The following is a 19,026-nucleotide window of genomic DNA, read 5'->3' as shown; positions in this document are numbered from 1 at the left end:
TTTAAGAAGGCCTTCTCAGATAACTCTTTCTAAAATAGAAAATATCACTCCTATTCCTTCTTCTGGCCTTTTTTAGAAGCACTTCCCCTATCTAGAACTGTATTACAGATACCTCCTGCATGCTCACCGTGCTCAGAGCACGGCTCCCCTACAAACAGGTTAGGGCCACGCAGCTATAATTTCAGGGCTGAGGAGAGGGCCTGGTTCACAGCAGGAGTTGAATAAATATTTGCCAAAGGAATGAATGATATCACACAATTCTTGTTTATCTAGTAGCTAAATAAACTGATTAAAATAGCACACATATTTTAAAGCATTATTATTTAAGCTATGCCCTTGAACCTAGAATGCCTGCCAGACCTCAAATGTTTTATATCAACAATAGAAGTGCCTGTGGCTCAGAGAGCAGAATACAGCGTTGTGTCCAGACAGCAGGCAGTCATTAAATTAGAAAAATACTTCTCATTAAGAAACATCATGATTGCATACTCGAAAGTTGCTATGAGAATAGAGCTTTAATGTTCTCACCATAACAACACAACAAGAAAATGATAATTATATGAGGTGAAGGATGTGTTGAATAAACCTTACTGTGGTAAACATTTTGCAATATATACGTGTACCAAATCATCGCATTATATGCCTTAAATATCTGTCATATTTCAATTATATAATAATAAAGTTGGGGGTCGGGGGGAGTGGTCCCAGCCAATCAGATTCATAAGTGACCTTAATAAATCTATTTGGAATTGATCAAATACAATTTATAGTGAATTTAGATTCTAAAAGAGAAGACAACCTAGACCACAGAACTCTCAATGTGTCTAGAGAGCCAATGAAAACATGTTCACATATATAGATATTTTGGTGCTAAAAAAAAAAAAAAAAAATTAAACATCATGGCATCAGCTGAAAATATATTTAAAGCCAAATTATTTCAAGAAAAAGATTTAACAACTTTCAAATTAGTTTGGTTTCAGAAATTTTTTAACTTTATTTATTTTTATTTTTTATTTTTTTAACAAAGCTACTTTTAATACTGTGGGGTGAGCCCCACAGGAATAAAAACACTGGGAAGGGGTAACCTGCTCACCCCCAGGAGCGGCCCAGGGGAGAGAGGCTACCTGAGCGGAGGAAGCACAGAAGGGACCCGCTGCGGACACAGGGCAACGGGAACACTGTCGGAGCTGGAACCTGTGAGCGCTAGAGAAGGAAACCGAGCAGGGTGGGACTGGCTCCAGGCACCCAGGCGAAGGGCAAGAGCATTGCACACGAAGCCACAAAGCTACTTGGGGTCCTCCTTCTCCTCGTTTGCCTTCTCCTGCTTCTGCTGTGTGATCTCTGAGCCTCTGTGCCTGTGGGCAGCAGCAGAAAGCCCATCATCTCGGTGCTTCCCCTTAACCGAGTTGCTCTGTTTTTTCAAATTCTTCTGGTGGAAGAGCTCGCGCTGGTTACCATGGGTCACGGTGACGGCAGTGGGCCGGTCTGCCTCGGTTGCAATTCCTCGTTCACTCTCTTTTATTTTAATGAACTACTGATGACTAGGGAAATTTCAGGTATGACCATCTAATCTGAATTTAATTGCTTTCAAAAATTACTTTCTTGTACCTTATCAATTCCCTGCCAAACCACGCAAAGATGTAATTCCAAATCTCCTATATGGTTAAAGCCCCCAATTGCTTTCCTCTCAAAGATATAAGCATGTCTACTTCACCAAGACAATTTACTATTGGGCCCAAGGACATGTGCACATTCAAAAACTTGGTAACATGCGTCCATATACATCTATAACCTTACTAATTCAGTCTATGGAAAAAACAGACTTCCATGTGGGAACTCTAAAGATCCTCTAGAGGGCTCTAAGTCCATAGACTAAGAACAGAATCATGGAACAAATGGTTATAATTATGAGAAGTATTATAGTTAATGAAAACAGCACTGAAATGGGCCCTTAAAGATCTGTATGCCTCATTAATTATTTCTGTTAGCTTGGGCACGTAACACAAATTCTCTGAACCTCAAATTTTTCATCTACAAAATGTGAACGCGGTATCTACATTTATTTTGTGCCTGGTACAAGCAACACCTTAGGTACTAGGGACACACACAAAAAGGATAAAAACTAGCGCAGACTTTTTCACCTAGTAGGATGAGGCAGACGGGCAAGCAAATGGCTGCCCGAAACTGTTACGAGGATTATGCCACCACCCATAAGGCCACAATGTAGCGCAGGGACAAGAGATTAAGGAGTTAGATGCCTGCGCCGAGTCTTGGGAGACAAGTATCAGCCAGACATAAAGAGGATGGCAGGCGGGGGTAGAATTCCGGATAAAGGAAGCCCGCCAGCAAAGGCACAGAGGTGTGTAACACAGAATATATTTAGAGAACTAGGCATGGCGTGCTAGTTTGTGGGCACTTGTGTTTGGGTGTGTTAAGAGCGAGGTGGGGGGAGGAAGTGTATAATGAGAGAGAAGGCCACAGAGGCAGAAGGTACAGAGAAGCCAGAGTTAAGAAACTTGGACTGTAGGTGATGGGAAAAGTTTTAAAGGGAATTAACTTGATTAAATTTGTATTTCAGAACATCAACTCTGGCAGTAAGGAAAAGGATGAGGAGGTGGGGATGGGGCTGTGGAGATGAAACTAGAGGAAGAGAGATGAAGAAATTGCTCACAGGGCATATATGTTGCAGTAGCAATGTAAAGAACAGGACAATTTTGGGAGATGTGAGGAGGTAGAAATGAGATTTGATGACACCTACTTATGGTGAAGGAGAGGTAGAAGTTTCCCACTCGGGACAACAGTGGCTGTGGTGTTCTTTACCACTATTGAGTATCACATGAGAAAACATTTTATATACTGAAAATTGTACCTCGTATGGTTGGTTCTAAGAACTTTACACACTTAATCTTCATAATACCCCTCTTAGATAGGTAACTGCAGGTCAGGAAACTGAGGTCAGGGATATCAAATAACTTGCACAGGTCACATAGGTGAAAGGTGATAGAGCCAATACACTATCATTATTATTACCCTGATCTCTACAAGAATGACTCAGAAATCCCATGGTTAAACAGAAAAATATCGACCCCAGCTAGGTAGCTCAGTTGGTGAAAGCATCATTCCAATACACCCAGGTTGTAGGTTTGGTGTCTGGTCAGGGCACGTTCAAGATTCAACCAACAAGCCCTGGCTGGTGTGGCTCAGTGGTTGAGTGCCAGCCTGAGAACCGAAAGGCCAGTGGTTCGATTCCCAGTCAGGGCATATGCCTGGGTTGCAAGCCAGGTCCACTGTTGATGAGTCGGGGGGCACAGCATCTAAGAGGCAACTGATCACTATCTCTCTCACACATTGATGTTTCTCCCTCTCTTTCTCCCTCCCTTCCCCTCTCTCTAAAAATAAAAATAAAATCTTTAAAAAATCAACCAATGAATGTACAACTGGAACAACAAATTGAGGTTTCTCTCCCTCTCCCACCCCACCCCTTTCTCTCTCTCTAAAAATCAATTTAAAATATTTTTTTTAAAACCGAAAAATGTTATTTTTAAGAGGTACATGTATAAGTATGTACAAGTAAATTATTAAGATTTCTGTAACTTGTACATGGTTCAGAAAAAATATCAAACGTGATTTAAAAATGCAGCAAAATGTAAGTAACTGTTGAATCTGGGTGGTGGGTATATGGTGATCACTGTATCATCCTTCAACAGTTTCTGTGTGCTAGAAATATGTCATAATAATAAGATAGGAAAAAGTATTTCAGAAGTTCTCAAACTGTGCCCTTCTTGCTGCTTTAATAAAAATTAACTCAACAAAAGAAATTATTGAGTTTTGCTGGTGCCTAGCCAGGTCCCCTAATCTCAAGAAGCTCAGAGTCTAATTACAACCAAAATACTGTTCAAGATAGAGATGACACATTAAATGTTTCCAATGTCACAACAAAATATGAACCAATTCATGCAATTTAGAAATTAAACCTCCAAATGTAGCTTCAGTTAAAAAATTAACACTTGAAAGCTCCACCTAAAGAAGTCACCTTCCACACCCTTTAATAGTCCCAAATGTCTTCAAATACATTTTTGTAGAGATATTTTTAAATAAACCTAGAACACTAGACAAACTTGCTAAAAACTTTTCCTTTAATCTAGTTTGAAAATTATGAGCTTTACTGCTTTCCTTCCTATAATAAACTGGTTAATGATGTCAAATAGTAGGTAGTAGTTTCCCTTCCAAAATAATACATTTTTTTTTTAATTTATTGATTTGAGAGAGAGAGGAAGGGGAAGAGAGGGAGAGGGTGGGGAGAGAGGGAGAGAGTGAGAGAGAAACATCGATTTTTTGTCGTTCCACTTATTCATGTATTTACTGGTTGATTCTTGTATATGCCCTGACTGGGAATTGAACCCGCAACCTTGGCATATCATGATGACATTCTAAGCAACTAAGCTACCCAAACAGGGCCCAAAACAATACTTTTTAAAAGATCATTGTATAAATGTATAATCCTCTCATTGCCACACATATGAAAGTGTCAGTAAACCCTGGAATGCGCATGTGTGAACAATGACGTCACTGTACTAGTCAGTAGGAACAGTAGATGCTGTTGAGTGAGCATGTGTACTGTGTGGCTGTCACATTCAAAAGGACTGAGCATGTAGAGCAATGAATCTGCATCAAATTCTGCATTAAGCTTGAACTTTCCTCTGTGGAAACTATTCGGATGATTCAGAAGGCTGCAGCTATGGGCAGCTGGTGATTGGCAGCTTCATCATGACAAAACGCCCACTCATGTATCATGTCTCATGCAGAGTGTTTTGGAGAAACATCAGATTACCCAGGTGGACTCAGCCCCACTACAGCCCAGATTTGGCACCCTGTGACTTCTGGCTTTTCCAAAAACTATTATCACCCTTGAAAGGGAAGAGATTTCAGACCGTCGATGAGATTCAGGAAAATACGACGGGGCAGCTGACGGCAATTGGGAGAACTGTGTGAGGTCCCAAGGTGCCTACTTTGAAGGGGACCGAGGCATCACTGTCCTGTGTACAAAATTTTTTGTATCTTTGTCAATAAATGTCCCTATTTTTCATATTACATGGCTAGATACCTCTGGACAGACCTCATAAGCCTTCCCAATTCCCGCAAATCCCTTTTAAAAGCCATCAGTGACTCCTTATAGTGCCAGAATACACTAAATCATCTTCAGCGTCAGAAGGGAGACTATGTGCTCAATTAAGACCACCCCTTGATTAATTCTCCAGGCTTCCAACAGCAGGAGTTAAAAATGGAAACCCCAGAAAACTGTATGTATTTGAGAAGAAGATCCTCTCCTCTTCCTTCCACCAACCTTTACAACCAACTCCATCAAAATCTACCCTCAACCACCAGGTCTTAATTTAACCTGATCTGTATTTCCGTTCATGTCAATCACAAGAATTTGTTTCCTGAAATTTGCCAGCATTTTCCAAGTTACATAATTTCTTTTTGGAGGGGTCAAAAATTAGACTTTCAAAATCTGTAATATTAAATTGGGTTCTGCTTATCACATTTCTACAAATGTTACATCACATTTTAAGCTGTGTAACTCATGTTGCGAAGACATCACTGAGAGTTCAGTGGGAAGATTTTAGTTGAAGGAATGATGCATGCTGAGTTTCTAAATCCTTTCACAACGGCAAACCAAAGCCAGTGGGCCAAATTCAGCTGGCTGACTGTATATACAAAATGGTACTGGAACGGAGTCCAATTCGTTTATATATTATCTCTAACTGCTTTCATGCTACAGTGGCAGAGTTGAGCAGCTGCCAGAATCCATATGGCCCATAAAGCCTAAAATATGTACTATCTGGCCCTTGACAGAAAAGGTTTGCCAACTCCTGATAAGCAAACGTGCCTACTCTAATACAGAGCACAGAAAGGACACACAGCTTGATAAGGTGAAATGTGTGAATTAGAAAATATATGAAAAGTTCCAAGGAGGATACATACATTTAATATTGGGATGACCAAAAAGTTCGTTTAGTTTTTTCCATACGATGGCTCTAATAGTGCTTAGTGTCTTTAAATTCACTTGAAACAATTTTCTTAGGTTGTATTGTGACAGCTGTTATATCAGCGTGCATTTTTAAAAGAACATAAAAATTGGTGAGTTTTTTGTAGCCATTTTAATATTGAAGATGGAAGAAAATAAGCAACTTTTTGGCATATTATGCTTTATTTCAATATAGGTAAAAATGCAACTGAAATACAAAAAAAGATTTGTGCAGTGTATGGAGAAGGTGTTGTGACTGATGGAACGTGTCAGAAGTGCTTTGCAAAGTTTTGTGCTGGAGATTTCTCGCTGGACCATGCTCCACAGTCAGGTGGGCCAGTTGAAGTCGACAGTGATCAAATCGAGACAGTAACTGGGAACAATCAACATTATACCACACGAGAGACAGCCAACCACCAGGTCTTCATTCACCCCAATCAATGAAGTATTAGAGGAAATGAAAAATGTGTCTTTATTTTACGGAAAAAAACAAACCAACTTTTTGGCCTATCCAATACAAATGTTAGCAATTATGCCTGAACAAACTCCTGTGACCCAAGAGAAGGAGTCTAAAGGAGGACAAAATTATTTCAAATGTTTTATGGAATGAAAATCATGTGTCACGTTTTCTTTGTTGAAAATTTCTAAAGGCATCCCAGGTTAATAATATGTATCTAATAGTTCTAAGTAATAACTATACTTCAAGTAAACAAACTTATCCTCTCTTTTTAATCTAATAAGTCAAAGAGTAACTTTAGGAGAGAGTTACTTTCTTACTTTATATAGGGACTACTTAAACAACTCATTAAAGAGGATGCCAAAACTGCAGTCTGAACATCGGAAGCAGATGAGACCGGGTTCTCACACCTACCAGTCATGTGTTAGTCACCTCACCTAGGTAGCTAGTCACCTCACCTAGGTTTCCAATTCGTCATCTTCAAAATTGGGGTAATTTACTTATCAAGCTTACTACTAAACTGTACAGTTCACATCGGATGACTGTAAAGTGTAAGTGGCTGTCCCATGTAGGGCATCATTATTTTTGTCCATTAAAAGGTAGGGTAGTTTTTATCATTTCACTAGGACACAATGAGACAGACTCCATATCCATCATATGACTGAACTGACCAAAATGAAACCTGTCCATGAAAATAAGTGGGATATATCAAAGTCATAACTAAAGAGGTAAGATAGGTTACTTGTTAACATAATGGAACCTGCACTTGTAAAAGGCTTATTAAAATTAAAGGCCAACTATCTTTAATCTAAGAACATTTTTAGTCACATAATATGTAATATGGAAGTACTGCAAACATTTTTCAGCGAGAAATGTATACAGACTCGAGAAAGCAGTTGAGCAATAAAGTATTACTATCTCCAACCACCACCATCTAGAAAAAGAATTACCATTTCTCATATGCTGTAACGTCTAACACACTGTAGTGTTTAAACTATCACACTAAAAATACTTTTTCTTTCAATTCACTATGATCAGAAACAGAATCCAGAAACTTCTTAACATAAAATTTCCAGAGCTACATCACATTTTGCACTAATTCCTGGTCAGCTGAAGCAAGGCAAATACACTTCCCAGCCTGAATTGTTTAAAAAGTCATTGTAAATAGTAAAGGTTGGACTTGAAGAGTTTTAATTTACTGGCGGAAGCAAAATATATGGACACTCGGGAAATAAATAAGTAAAAAGAATAACTACCACACATTTCAGGAACCAACTAGGTGTTTTACGTGGATATTCTCATTTAATCTGTGTAACACTCCTAAAAGGTAGGTACTCTTATACACGTTTCACAGATGAGGAAACTGAGAAAATTAAATAATTTGCCTAAGCTCAGAGTAACAACTGGCACAGCTGAGGCGAGGAGGTTCCACGTGTATCTGGCTCACCCATCTTTCATTTACAGTCAAGATCACTTTTGATCATCCCACTTACTTTTAACTGCTATTAATACACCACAGTATCTGGACAATTCCCCCTTTCTTTGAAAGTTTCAAACTGTCTGACAAAGTCAACTTAGTTGGACTTCAGGATTAAATAAATTAACGTAAATTCCCTATGAAGGATATGTGAACGTTTAGAAAAAGTTGCTAGGGATTAATCCCTTAAGTCCTGTTTACATTCCCTACCTCATCTCCCAACCAGTCTCGACTTCCCCCTAATCCAGCGGTTCTCAACCTGTAGGTCACAACCCCGTTGGGGGTAGAACAACCCTTTCACAGGGGTCGCCTAAGACCACCAGAAAACACATATATAATTACATATTGTTTTTGTGATTCATCACTATGCTTTAATTATAATTTTGTTCAATTTGTAACAATGAAAATACTTCCTGCATATCAGATATTTACATGACGATTCAGAACAGTAGCAAAATTACAGTTATGAAGTAGCAACGAAAATAACTTTATGGTTGGGGGTCCCCACAACATGAGGAACTGTATTAAAGGTCGCAGCGTTAGGAAGGCTGAGAACCACTGCCCTAATCGGATGTGCTGCCATACTATTTTCTGAAGTCTTTCTAAGAGGCCCTTATCCTCCCTATTGTCAAGTGAACTCAGATTTTTTTTAAGTATATTTTATTGATTATATTGTTACAATAGTTCCAATTTTTTCCCCTTTGCTCCCCTCTGCCCAGAACCACCCCTCCCCCAGCAATCCCACCCCCACCCCCGTACCAAGCCCATGCCCATGGGTTGTACATACAAGTTCTCTGGCTTCACCCTTTCCTATATTAGTCTTTTAAAAATAATTAATTAATTAATTAATTTCTTTAACAATAAAAAATAACAATCCCCCCTCTCAGACTTAAGACCCTTTATAATCTTATAAAGGACAGTGGGCGAAGCACACCCCCACTCTTATTAAGGATTTCTGAACTCAGATTTATCCTTTAAGGCCCAGCCTCCAAATCTCTTCCCTCTGTGTAGCTCTCAGGGAACTGCCCCGGCCAACAGAGCGGCATCCCTTCCTCCTCCCCTGTGACACCAAATAATACCGACTCACTCAGAGGCAAAGTTACTCCACTGAGTCTCTTTCAGTCCTTCTGTTTAGATCATGGAGAAAATCTAAGCAAGGTGCCAACCTGTCTTCCACATTTCCCTAACACTTGCTAATCTGTCCTTCTAATTAAAGCACCTTCTGCGCCCAGTAGCCAGCTAGGTTTCATAACACTTTTGTTTTTGTTACATTTACGTTGCTTTCTGGCACACAGGCTCCCTCTTGCCCCACTTCTTCCCCCACAGGCACACATCTAAACTCTAAGGGTCCCCACAAGACTTGCAGCCAGGGGAGCAATGGCAGCACTGGTGGCTAGTCCCAGGCTGACCCCCTGAACCTGTCCCCGAGGCCCCCTTCTCTCTGACTTCCCAGTGAGCTAAGACAGCCCAGCCCAGGCTCTCTGGTCGCTTCTACACTAGGCCCTTCCTGTTTCACTGTGTCCAGCTTCAATAAACGTACCCTCATAGTCACCTGAGATTTTTAAAAAAAAAAAGGATACAAGTGATATATTTGAAACAAGAGTAAAACATTGTAGAAGGAAGAACAGACTTAGTAACAGCTGTTTCTGGCACAAGCACAGGAAATTGAAAGGCTGACTACTTTGAAGATGCAAGTAATATAAAACCAGGTAATACTCAAAATTCAAACCAGCACTACAGACTTCTCGTTTTAACACCAAAAATTCCAGGTTCTAACAAATAAATAAAACCCAAACAGATATTGATTTTATCCCCAATACATGACTAATTTTCCAGAGCTAAAGACGACAGGCTTATCACAAAAATAATGAAGCCATACGTAACACATGACTGTGGTTAAGCCACACTTCACTCTACAACTCAACAGAGAGAACATCAAACATCTGGACAGTTAATATGCATTACTTAACAAATACTAATGTATCCTCACTACTCCAGTTCAAAAAATCTTGACTTTTAAAAATATTCCTTGAAATCATTACCACTGGGATTGACAATATTAAAGATGGGGATTGAAAGACACTAACACAGGTCCTGGTACACCCCACTCCTGGAACACTACACAGTCCTTAAGAAGGCAGTAAAGGTACACAGAAAGATGTCCAGCATGTCCCATTAAGTGAAGAAAGCAAACCGCAGGACAACGCGCATGGTAAGGTCCCAGAGGCACCACAGGGGCTAAACCACGAACCCCGGAGCAAGCCTCCCTGGGCTCCAATCTCGGTGTTGCTGTGACTCGGTGCGCAGCCTTTGGCTAGTTACCTCTCCATGCCTCGGTTTCTTCATTTGCAAATGGACATAAAATAGAATTTACTGCATAGGGAATGTTCATAGGGTTGGGAGGGTTTAATGGGTTAATATATGTAAAGCACTTAGCAGGCACAAGCAGTAAGTATGATTTGGGGGGAGAAAAAGAAAAATCCAAAGCATATAGTATGTGTATGTATATGTGGGGAAGAAAAGCTTTCATTTTTTGCATTGTTTTTAGTTGCTGTTTTTTTTTTAAACAAAGAATATTTACTACTTTAGTAATTTTTTTTTTAAAAACCATAAAAATTTGTCATTAAGCTCTTCCCCACTGAAAGATCTGCTAATTCAACCACTTAAACACTCAGGACCAAACAAATTCTATGAATAATAGTACGTTTAATGTGAAATTTTTCATTCAACCAAAAGAACACAGTCCTTTCTAGACATACTTCAACAATAACAAGCTACACACCAATAAGCAGAATTGCAAAGGCATTAAAATCATATCCCTTTATTTCCCAGAGGCAATAAATGATACAAAAATATCCACCAAATCCAGAAATGGATATCAAGAATTTTCACAATTATATAAATGTCCATTAATATTATTAGTCTAAAATTAAATACCACCAATCTAATTTCCTATTCAATAATTTCTAATGACAACTTATTAAGACATATATAAATCTGGAGATCAAGATAAAGCAAATAACTAAAGAAAACCCTAAAACCCTTGGAGCCCTCTGCAAACTTTTGAGAGGAAGAATTCACCACCCACAAGCTTTGAGGAAGCTTTGGATAAATTTTGCTGAGCTGTAGTGCTGGTAAAGCCTGTTTCAAAACCCAAGAGTCCACCCTCAAAGTTAAGAGAAGCAACGTAAACAGCAGGCTGTCAGGCCCATTTCATCATACTTACCAGGCTGGTAGTTCATAAAATTATAAGTATTTATTATCAAATTTCAAATGAGATTATTATCATTGATTGTGTTAACCTAAAAGAAATTTCCTGGACCATACACACACAATATTAGTCAGTTAAAATATTTTTTCCAAAAGAAATAAACCATAAGGATGTCTCCACAGAATTATGGAATTGGTAATTTTAAATAGATTACATAATGCCCAGAAAAAGAAAAATAACTCAATAAATGTTAGCTATTATCATTACTATTATTATGATGTTTTGAAATGATGGAACAGAGAGGCTTAACAGGTCACTTTCCAACAGAATCCAAATTAACCCATCATAACCTTGAATAGTCAGATATTAAAAGACATTTTGTTTTAAAAGAATCAAAGATTCCCTGGGTTCTAAAGGAGGTGGTAAAAATAAAGTTGTTTTTCAGAAAGAATTCATTTATTCTTTCCTAAGTTGTTCTGGTACAGAAATCTGTATTTATAAACATTTTGCAATTCTGCCTTAAGTGCTATGACTTTTAGACCTAATGTATTTTTGTGAAGTAGTCAGGATTTATAAATAATGGAAGTAAAATTAAGAGATGGGTCACGGTCCTGTATTAGAAAGTGAAAGCAGACAGTTCGAAGTAGGTTGAAAATAAATTAACTCAGCTTAAGTCCTAAATACTTTAAAAATACACGTATTTGTATAAAATTAAGACTGCAGGCCCTGGCCAGGTAGCTCAGTTGGTTAGAGCATTGTCCCAATACCTCAAGGTTGAGGGTTCAACCCCCAGTCAAGGTACACACATACAAGAATCAATCAATGAATGCATAAATAAGTGAAACAACAAACCAGTGTTTCTCTCTTTCTCCCTTCCTCTCTTTCTCGCAAATCAATTTTTAAAAAGAACTGATGCCATACAATTAAAATTAAGATCGCCTGGGAAGAAAATTTGATTCTGATCTGGAAAATATAAGAAAAAGGCTAATATCCCTCTTTTAATTTTTTTAAAAGATATAATTTATTTATATTTAGAGACAGGGGAAAGGAGTAAGAAAGAGAGGGAGAGACCATCACAGTGTGTTAGCCGCTCGCGTGCCCCAAACTGGGGACCTGGCCCACAACCCAGGCATGTGCCCTGACTGGGGATCAAACCAGCGACCCTTTGGTTCAGACCAACACTCAATCCACTGAGTCACACCAGCCAGAGCTTAATTCTTTTATCTTTTAAAATTTGTAATAGGAAAACCACAATTTAATCCTCTCAAACACTCATAGAAAGTATATTGAAAATAGTAAGAAAAAAAAAAAAGAAAAAAGCACTGAACACGTTTGACGACATGCTTTCCACTAGTCTGCGGCGTGGGTGTACCGGCATTACACGGGAGCAAGACCAAGCAAGCAGCACCTTTAGGACAGTCGTCTTAGATTAATGAGCAAACATCTTGCCTGTTTTTACACTTACAACAGTATGCTCAAAGTCTTACATTTAAAAAATGGCTTACAAAAAAGGTGTATACATTGAAGTTTCATATTCAAACTTAAAAAAAAAAACACTATGAATACCTCTGGAAAAGCCTCTAAGTTTTGTTTTGTTTTTTTAAACATTTGCTCAACCATTCATTCATATATATTAAATTAGAGAATCTGAAGTATCAACAGATATTCACCACTTCCTTTGACCACTGCATTGCATGGTTCAAGACCCGGTTTCCACTTAGGAACGATGAAAAACTGCCCTACTGAAAATGTTTTTACAAAATCATAATACATATTAAAATGTTCTGAAAATTTCAGAAAATGTAGGTATGCATAAAGAAGGAAATAATTGCCTATAATTTTAACAAACAGATATCAAGTATCTAAAACCTCTTCTAAAATGTATATATGATACAGAAATTATTGGTCCTTGTTCCTTTACAAATGAAAACATCTTGATTAGGATTACTTAAAGAGTTAAAGCTACAAATAATTCCAACTTTAGGCAGTTCAAATGTAAAAAAAATACTGAAATCCTTCTTGCCTAAGAAAAAATTAACTCCAGGGAAGAACAGATCCGTGGTGAAAAAAAAGAAAGTTGAAAGGGAAGTTAAATTAACCATTTCAGAAAACTGTTTTCAAGTTCTGGTCTTTCCAAAGCAGGTAAGGAGGATTGCACCTACATCAGGCTTTCACAACAAAGTTTTAAAATATAAATAAATAAGTAAATCATACTTTACCTTGGAGGATCCTAGTATAATGTGTAACCAACTCTTCCCAATACACTCACACCCACAAAAATTTAAAAATTAGGTAAAATGGCTTACCATTAGGATATATCCACTTTCCCTCTTCAATTTTCTATAAATATTAAGGGTAATTTTTCCAAATAAGACTAATTTAAACTGAAGCACATCACATTTTTAAAGAGTGGCAGATGTGATGTGAATTAACCAAAAAAGAAGTTAATACATATTGTTACAATTTCCAGAATGACAGAATCAGGTTACCTCACCTTGCAAGGTAGTAAGCACTATGTGCCATCACTGGAAAGCAGCTCACACACTCACAGTGGAGCCAACTGGGTGAAGAGGGAAGTGATGGCATTGTGACAGTGGCCAAGAAGGCACCAGAAGAGTAGGGCTTGTTTTAAAGTCAGGGACGTGGTAACAAGGTAGAAAAAAGTGGAAGTAGTTTGAGAGCTGGAGACCCCAAAGATAACTAGCAATTACGGAGTGAAAGCCATGTTGCTGATGCTTATTAGATTAAATCCTATGTGGTAGGTATTTATCACTTCCATTTCACAGATGAGAAACCAGGTTTAGTGAAGTCACGTAACTTACCACCTATTCATTCAGCTATTAGGAGGCAGAGAAGGAATTCAAAACAAGATTTGTTTGCGCTCTGGTTCTTCTCCAGTATACTGACTTCAGATTCCCTGTGAGCAATTTCACTGTAGAGGGAGGGAGAGAGAGAGTGAGGGAGAAAGTGAAGGAGAAAAAAAAAAGACTTGATGATGTCCTATTTAATTTACAAACTGTCCTTATCTTTGTTCAATGGCTTCCTTCACCTGGAGCCCACTTCAATATCCCTATAGCCAATTACATCTATGATTTAAGGTCCAGTTCAAATCCCATCTCCTACTACATCCATTCCCTGATCTCCCACTCCCATTATTAGAAGTGTCTCCAATGTAAATTTTCTTTACCCTTTACACTGGCATGTCCGTTAACAATTCATGACTTTGAGAAAGTTTTTAAATTATCACTCCATGGATTACTTATTAAGTGCAAAAGAAAAAGGAGTGCCTTTACAATATAAATCTAGTAGACATTATCTTATTCAAATGATCAAATTTATATCAATAATGAAAGTGACATCTCCCGCCTCTATGTGATACAGTGAAAGAGACCTAAGGTCACCTGCACAGCATTCTAGCCAAAAATGTTTAACTTGAATCTGATCATGAAGAAACATTCAGATAAATCCAAACTAAGGGGCAGCCAGCTTATAAAACCTGATTTGGATACTTACTGTCATGACAGACCAAAAAAAAAAAAAAAAGAGGTGAAAAATGATTCAGATACAAGCAGGCAATTATATACGAGATCTTTAATTGAATCTTGGGTCAAAAACAAAAACTGAAAAACTAAGAGCAGTATTGGGACAACGGGGGAGATTTGGGTATATACTATATATTAAATAATATTACATCCATGTTAAATTTCTTGAGGGTGACAACTGAATTGTAGACATGTAGAAGAAAGTCTTTGTTCTTCTAAACACATCCTAAAGTATTTGGGGGAAAAGTGTGCTGATGGTATCTGTACCTAACTCACAAATGGTTCAGCAAATCATGTATACTTGTTTGTGAACCAAACATGGCAAATGTTAACAATTATTGAATCTAGGTGAAGAATGGATGAGTGTTTATTGTACTATTCGTGTTTTCGAAGAGTTGAAAACGTTTAACAGTTATGGATTAAAAAAAAAAAAAAAAAAGCAGAAAGGTACAAAAAATGATTTAGCACTTGTTTTGTCTCCCAGAATTGACTGTTAACAAACTGTCAAAATTGCTTCTAGTCTTTAAATAAAAATTGCAGATATCATCCCCTTTGTCACCACCTCCCATTATTCTTACAGCCTTTTTCAGAAATTGTGAAATTAGAGGGGATGTGTGCCCATTTTCAACTTTTCTAAGTACGGCAATATTATCTCTCAAGGCAGCTGTAACAATGAAAACTCCAGCAGTTTCTAAATTACCATTTCCAACCACATCTTCACTAATATTTGATACTATCAGACATTAAAAATTTTTATCCATCAAACATGAAAAATTTGGAGTCAATACCAACCTAGGATCACACAAAGAGCCTCAACAAAATAAGAACTTCACCCACACCCTTCCTTTACATCATAAAGAAAGCTAAGGATAATAAACCTACCTGGCAGCATACACTAAAGAATAATTAGGCCTATATGAAACCAAATGCCCACAAAGCACCAAAAAGTATTTGGAAAATAATTTCCTGTCTTTTAAAAAACATAAGAAAAATTAAATAAATAAAAATTAAAAATTAAAATAAATAAGATTAAAAAGTTCAAATTCAATCCAGCAAAGTTCAAATTCAATCCAGCACACATACTATTTACAAAATTTTTTAAATGGATGTTTTAGGGACAACTGTAATAGCATAATAAATTAAATATACTTAAAAAATGGATGTTTTATTTCTAAAAATGAAAAACCTAGCATTATAAATTAACTCATTCTTTTACTTACTCAGCAAGTATTTACTTGAGTAATTATTAAGTGCCAGCCACTGTTCCAACACACTGGTGAAATAAGTTCCTGTTCTCACAGAGCTGACATTTTAATGAGGAGACAACGATTAAATGCTAAATAAATATACAAAGTATATGATATCACATAGAAAGATGCTATAATTCAAAGATAGGGACGGGGGAAAGACTGACAAAGGGGACAGTGTAAGAACACAGAAAGTATCAGGCAAAACCTCTCTAAGGCAATGATTTGTAAAATGGTGTGTTCGATTCCACATAAACTATTTCAGCACGAACATCTGTTTCATACAAGACTCTTCACCTTTCTATATCCCCCACTTATTTTTTCCAAAAAAAGTTTGCAGCAGTAGTTTTCCACTATTACTATTATTTCAGAGGGGGGAAATCTCGCCCCAGATGCTGACATGTACTTTACAAACAGGTGCAAATTTCAAGTCACATACATTCTGAAAAAATGTTGAGTCATTTGTCAGTGAGAAGTCTGATGTCAAAATGAAGTTGAACTGCAAAAATGTTAAATGGGCCCTGACCTGTGTGGCTCAGTTGGTTGGGCGTCATGTCACAAAGCAAAAGGTTGCTGGTTTGATTCCCGGTCAGAGCACGTGCCTGGGTTGCGGGTTCAGTCCCCGCTCTGGGTGCATACTAGAAGCAACAGATGGATGCTGCTCGCTCTCTGACACCAACGTTTCTCTCCCTCTCCTTCTCCCTCCCTCCCCCTCTCTAAAAATAAATAAATAAAATCTTTTTGAAAAAAAATTAACAAAATTAAAAAAAAAAACTTACCAACTCTCCAACTCTATAATTTGCACATTTACTTTCCATCACATATGAAAAGAAGGTAATAGGAATAGGAAAATATATTTTAAGAGAGATCCTGGGGGTTTTCACTTAGGGATAGACAATTCTTTAAAAGCCACATTATCCATATGATTTAAAGAAAACCAGCACATGCTAAAACTTCCTATTACAGACTTATGCAAGAGTTTGAAGGGCTTTGTAACTTGGAACTAAGGGGTGCAATAATATTAACATTTTTAAATGAAAGTATTCACTACTCTTTCTTCCTCAGATTATTTTGCTAACTCCCCAGCACCCTGAATGAAAAATCTATGGTCTATTCTATCTTTCAAAACTATTTCTCTGATTTCAGCCAAGTCTTTTCTTTTACTTCCCTGGTTACAAAATTCCCTCTTTCATCTACACTTATCATTCTATCCGCTTGTTTTCTTTCTCATCCAATGATTCAAATACTCTTCCAGACAGACTTACAGATCCAAAAACACTTATTTCTCCTTTAGGAGTTCTTAATCTCTTTGTGCCATGAATTTCTTTGGTAGTCTGGTGGAGCCTATGGACACCTCTCAGATTGCTTTTAAATGCATGATTAAATACGTGAGATTACAAAGGAAACCAATTATACTGAACTGTTACCAAAACAAAAATTTTTTAAACCCTGATATAGTAGTATATGTGCAGCTTTATCATTACATCAAGTAACAAGGTTTAACAATATGTACCATAAATTTGAAGACATTGTAAGCATAAATAATATTTTGAGACATCTGCAACAACCAAAACGATGATACAGTATCTGTAATTTTTATGGGTGACAAAGTCACAGGCATTGCTAATTCTATGGTGGTTTGTTGCCTACGTTCATAACTGAACAAAATAATAAATTAGTTATCCCCATTCTAGCTCAAGGACCCCTCCCCCCACCAACCGGTGAATCTCGGGTTAAAAACCCTTTCTAGTTCAAAGCCTTGCTCAAACTGATTTTTGTCACCAATTTTAAAATAAAAACACTGAAATCTTCTTTGACCTACCTCTTACCTGAACAAATCACCATGCCTCCCTATTTTTACGCAGATTTATACACAGCGCCCTGTTCATTTCTACGGTTTGCCTGGCCAGCACCCATTTACATCTCGCCAGTCAATAAAAGGTGAGATCGAAGGAAAGGAGATGGAAGCAACCAACAGTCCCTCACTCCCATCCCTCCAACAGCAAGCGGAGAGATGCCAAGTATAGTGTGTGCTTACGGCAGGAGGGCTGCCCGCCAGACAGGTCAGCCCCGCTCGTCAAGAATCCCCGAAACACAACCTCTTCACCGGCGGCTCTCGGAAGACGTGCCATTTCATTCTCGCCTCCAATACTCCGTCCCCTACCTGCTTCGCCTCGCATCCCATCCCCCACGCGACCCTCCCTCTCGCCCGCCCCAGGCCGCCGGGCCCCAAGCGCGCCGCCACACTTCTCCCCTCCGTCTAACCGAGTCTCTGCTCACCCCCACTTCCCCCCGACACGAGAGGGAAGGGCCCAGGGGTCAGCTGAACCCTGCGGCCCGGCCGTCAGGCGCAAGCTGCGGCCCAAGGCCGGAGCAGCCCGGTCGCGAGACAGGAACCTGAGCACTCGGCGCGGGTTAACTGGGCACGGATACTCACCAAGAGGAGCAAGCAGAGGAAGGAACCGAGGTGTCCGCCCGATCGCCACTCGGCCTCGGAGCAGTCGCCCTCGCCGCGAACTGCCACCAGCGCCGCCGCCGCCGCCGTCGCAGCCTGTCGCTAGCTGGCTTCCCTGCGTCCTGAGGTGGCGCTGCCGCCACGCCATCGCGCGTGCGCAGAGCCGCGGGGACCACTGGGACTGGTAGTTCGGAGAGGCGGCCCGCGGGGCCCCTTCCGCTCTAGAGGGCCAAGTCGCCTCCCAGCTAGAGCCCTCCTGGGCGACCGCAGGATCGCCAAGCGCCTTCCGGGAAATTGTTCTTCACCAGACAGACTCTCGCTTCTGCTTACGGTACTGCTGGATGTGAAAAATGCGCAAGTATTAGGGTGAAGTGAAACAACTCACAGCGTTTACGTTTCCTATAACTGTCACTTGCTCAGGACACAGCATTCCAAACTCTGCCTCTCCTTTTCCCCTCCCTTCCTCCACCATCCCCTCTTTTTCTCCTCCTCTCCCCCGCTCCGCCCCCCGCCCTTTAGTGGTAGCTGGACTTTTAAGCCTGATTTCCTACTCCATTTTATCAAATTTTACTTACTGTAAAAACGTGTTCACAAAGACAATTCAGATAT

At 39.0% G+C, this 19,026-nt stretch overlaps 1 protein-coding gene across 6 annotated transcripts in view; it reads right to left on the bottom strand.

The window, feature by feature from the left end:
• GAPVD1 (GTPase activating protein and VPS9 domains 1) overlaps positions 1 to 18,526 on the bottom strand; it is a 62,008-nt gene extending 43,482 nt beyond the window's left edge. For 5 of the 6 annotated variants that reach the window (XM_090274721.1, XM_090274724.1, XM_090274725.1 and 2 more), the window contains exons 1-2: positions 18,400 to 18,526; positions 13,996 to 14,105 (exon numbers count right to left, since the gene is read on the bottom strand). The gene's annotated coding sequence lies outside the window, so the exon portion shown is untranslated. The remainder of the gene's footprint in view (positions 1 to 13,995; positions 14,106 to 18,399) is intronic. The other variant, XM_090274722.1, reaches the window with a different exon arrangement.
• Between the last annotated feature and the right edge of the window lie 500 nt (positions 18,527 to 19,026).

The sequence above is a fragment of the Furipterus horrens genome, unplaced genomic scaffold (assembly GCF_987537825.1).
Source record: "Furipterus horrens unplaced genomic scaffold, mFurHor1.1.pri manual_scaffold_4, whole genome shotgun sequence".
NCBI classification, from domain to species: Eukaryota; Metazoa; Chordata; class Mammalia; order Chiroptera; family Furipteridae; genus Furipterus; species Furipterus horrens.
This window is presented reverse-complemented; position numbering and strand designations above follow the sequence as displayed.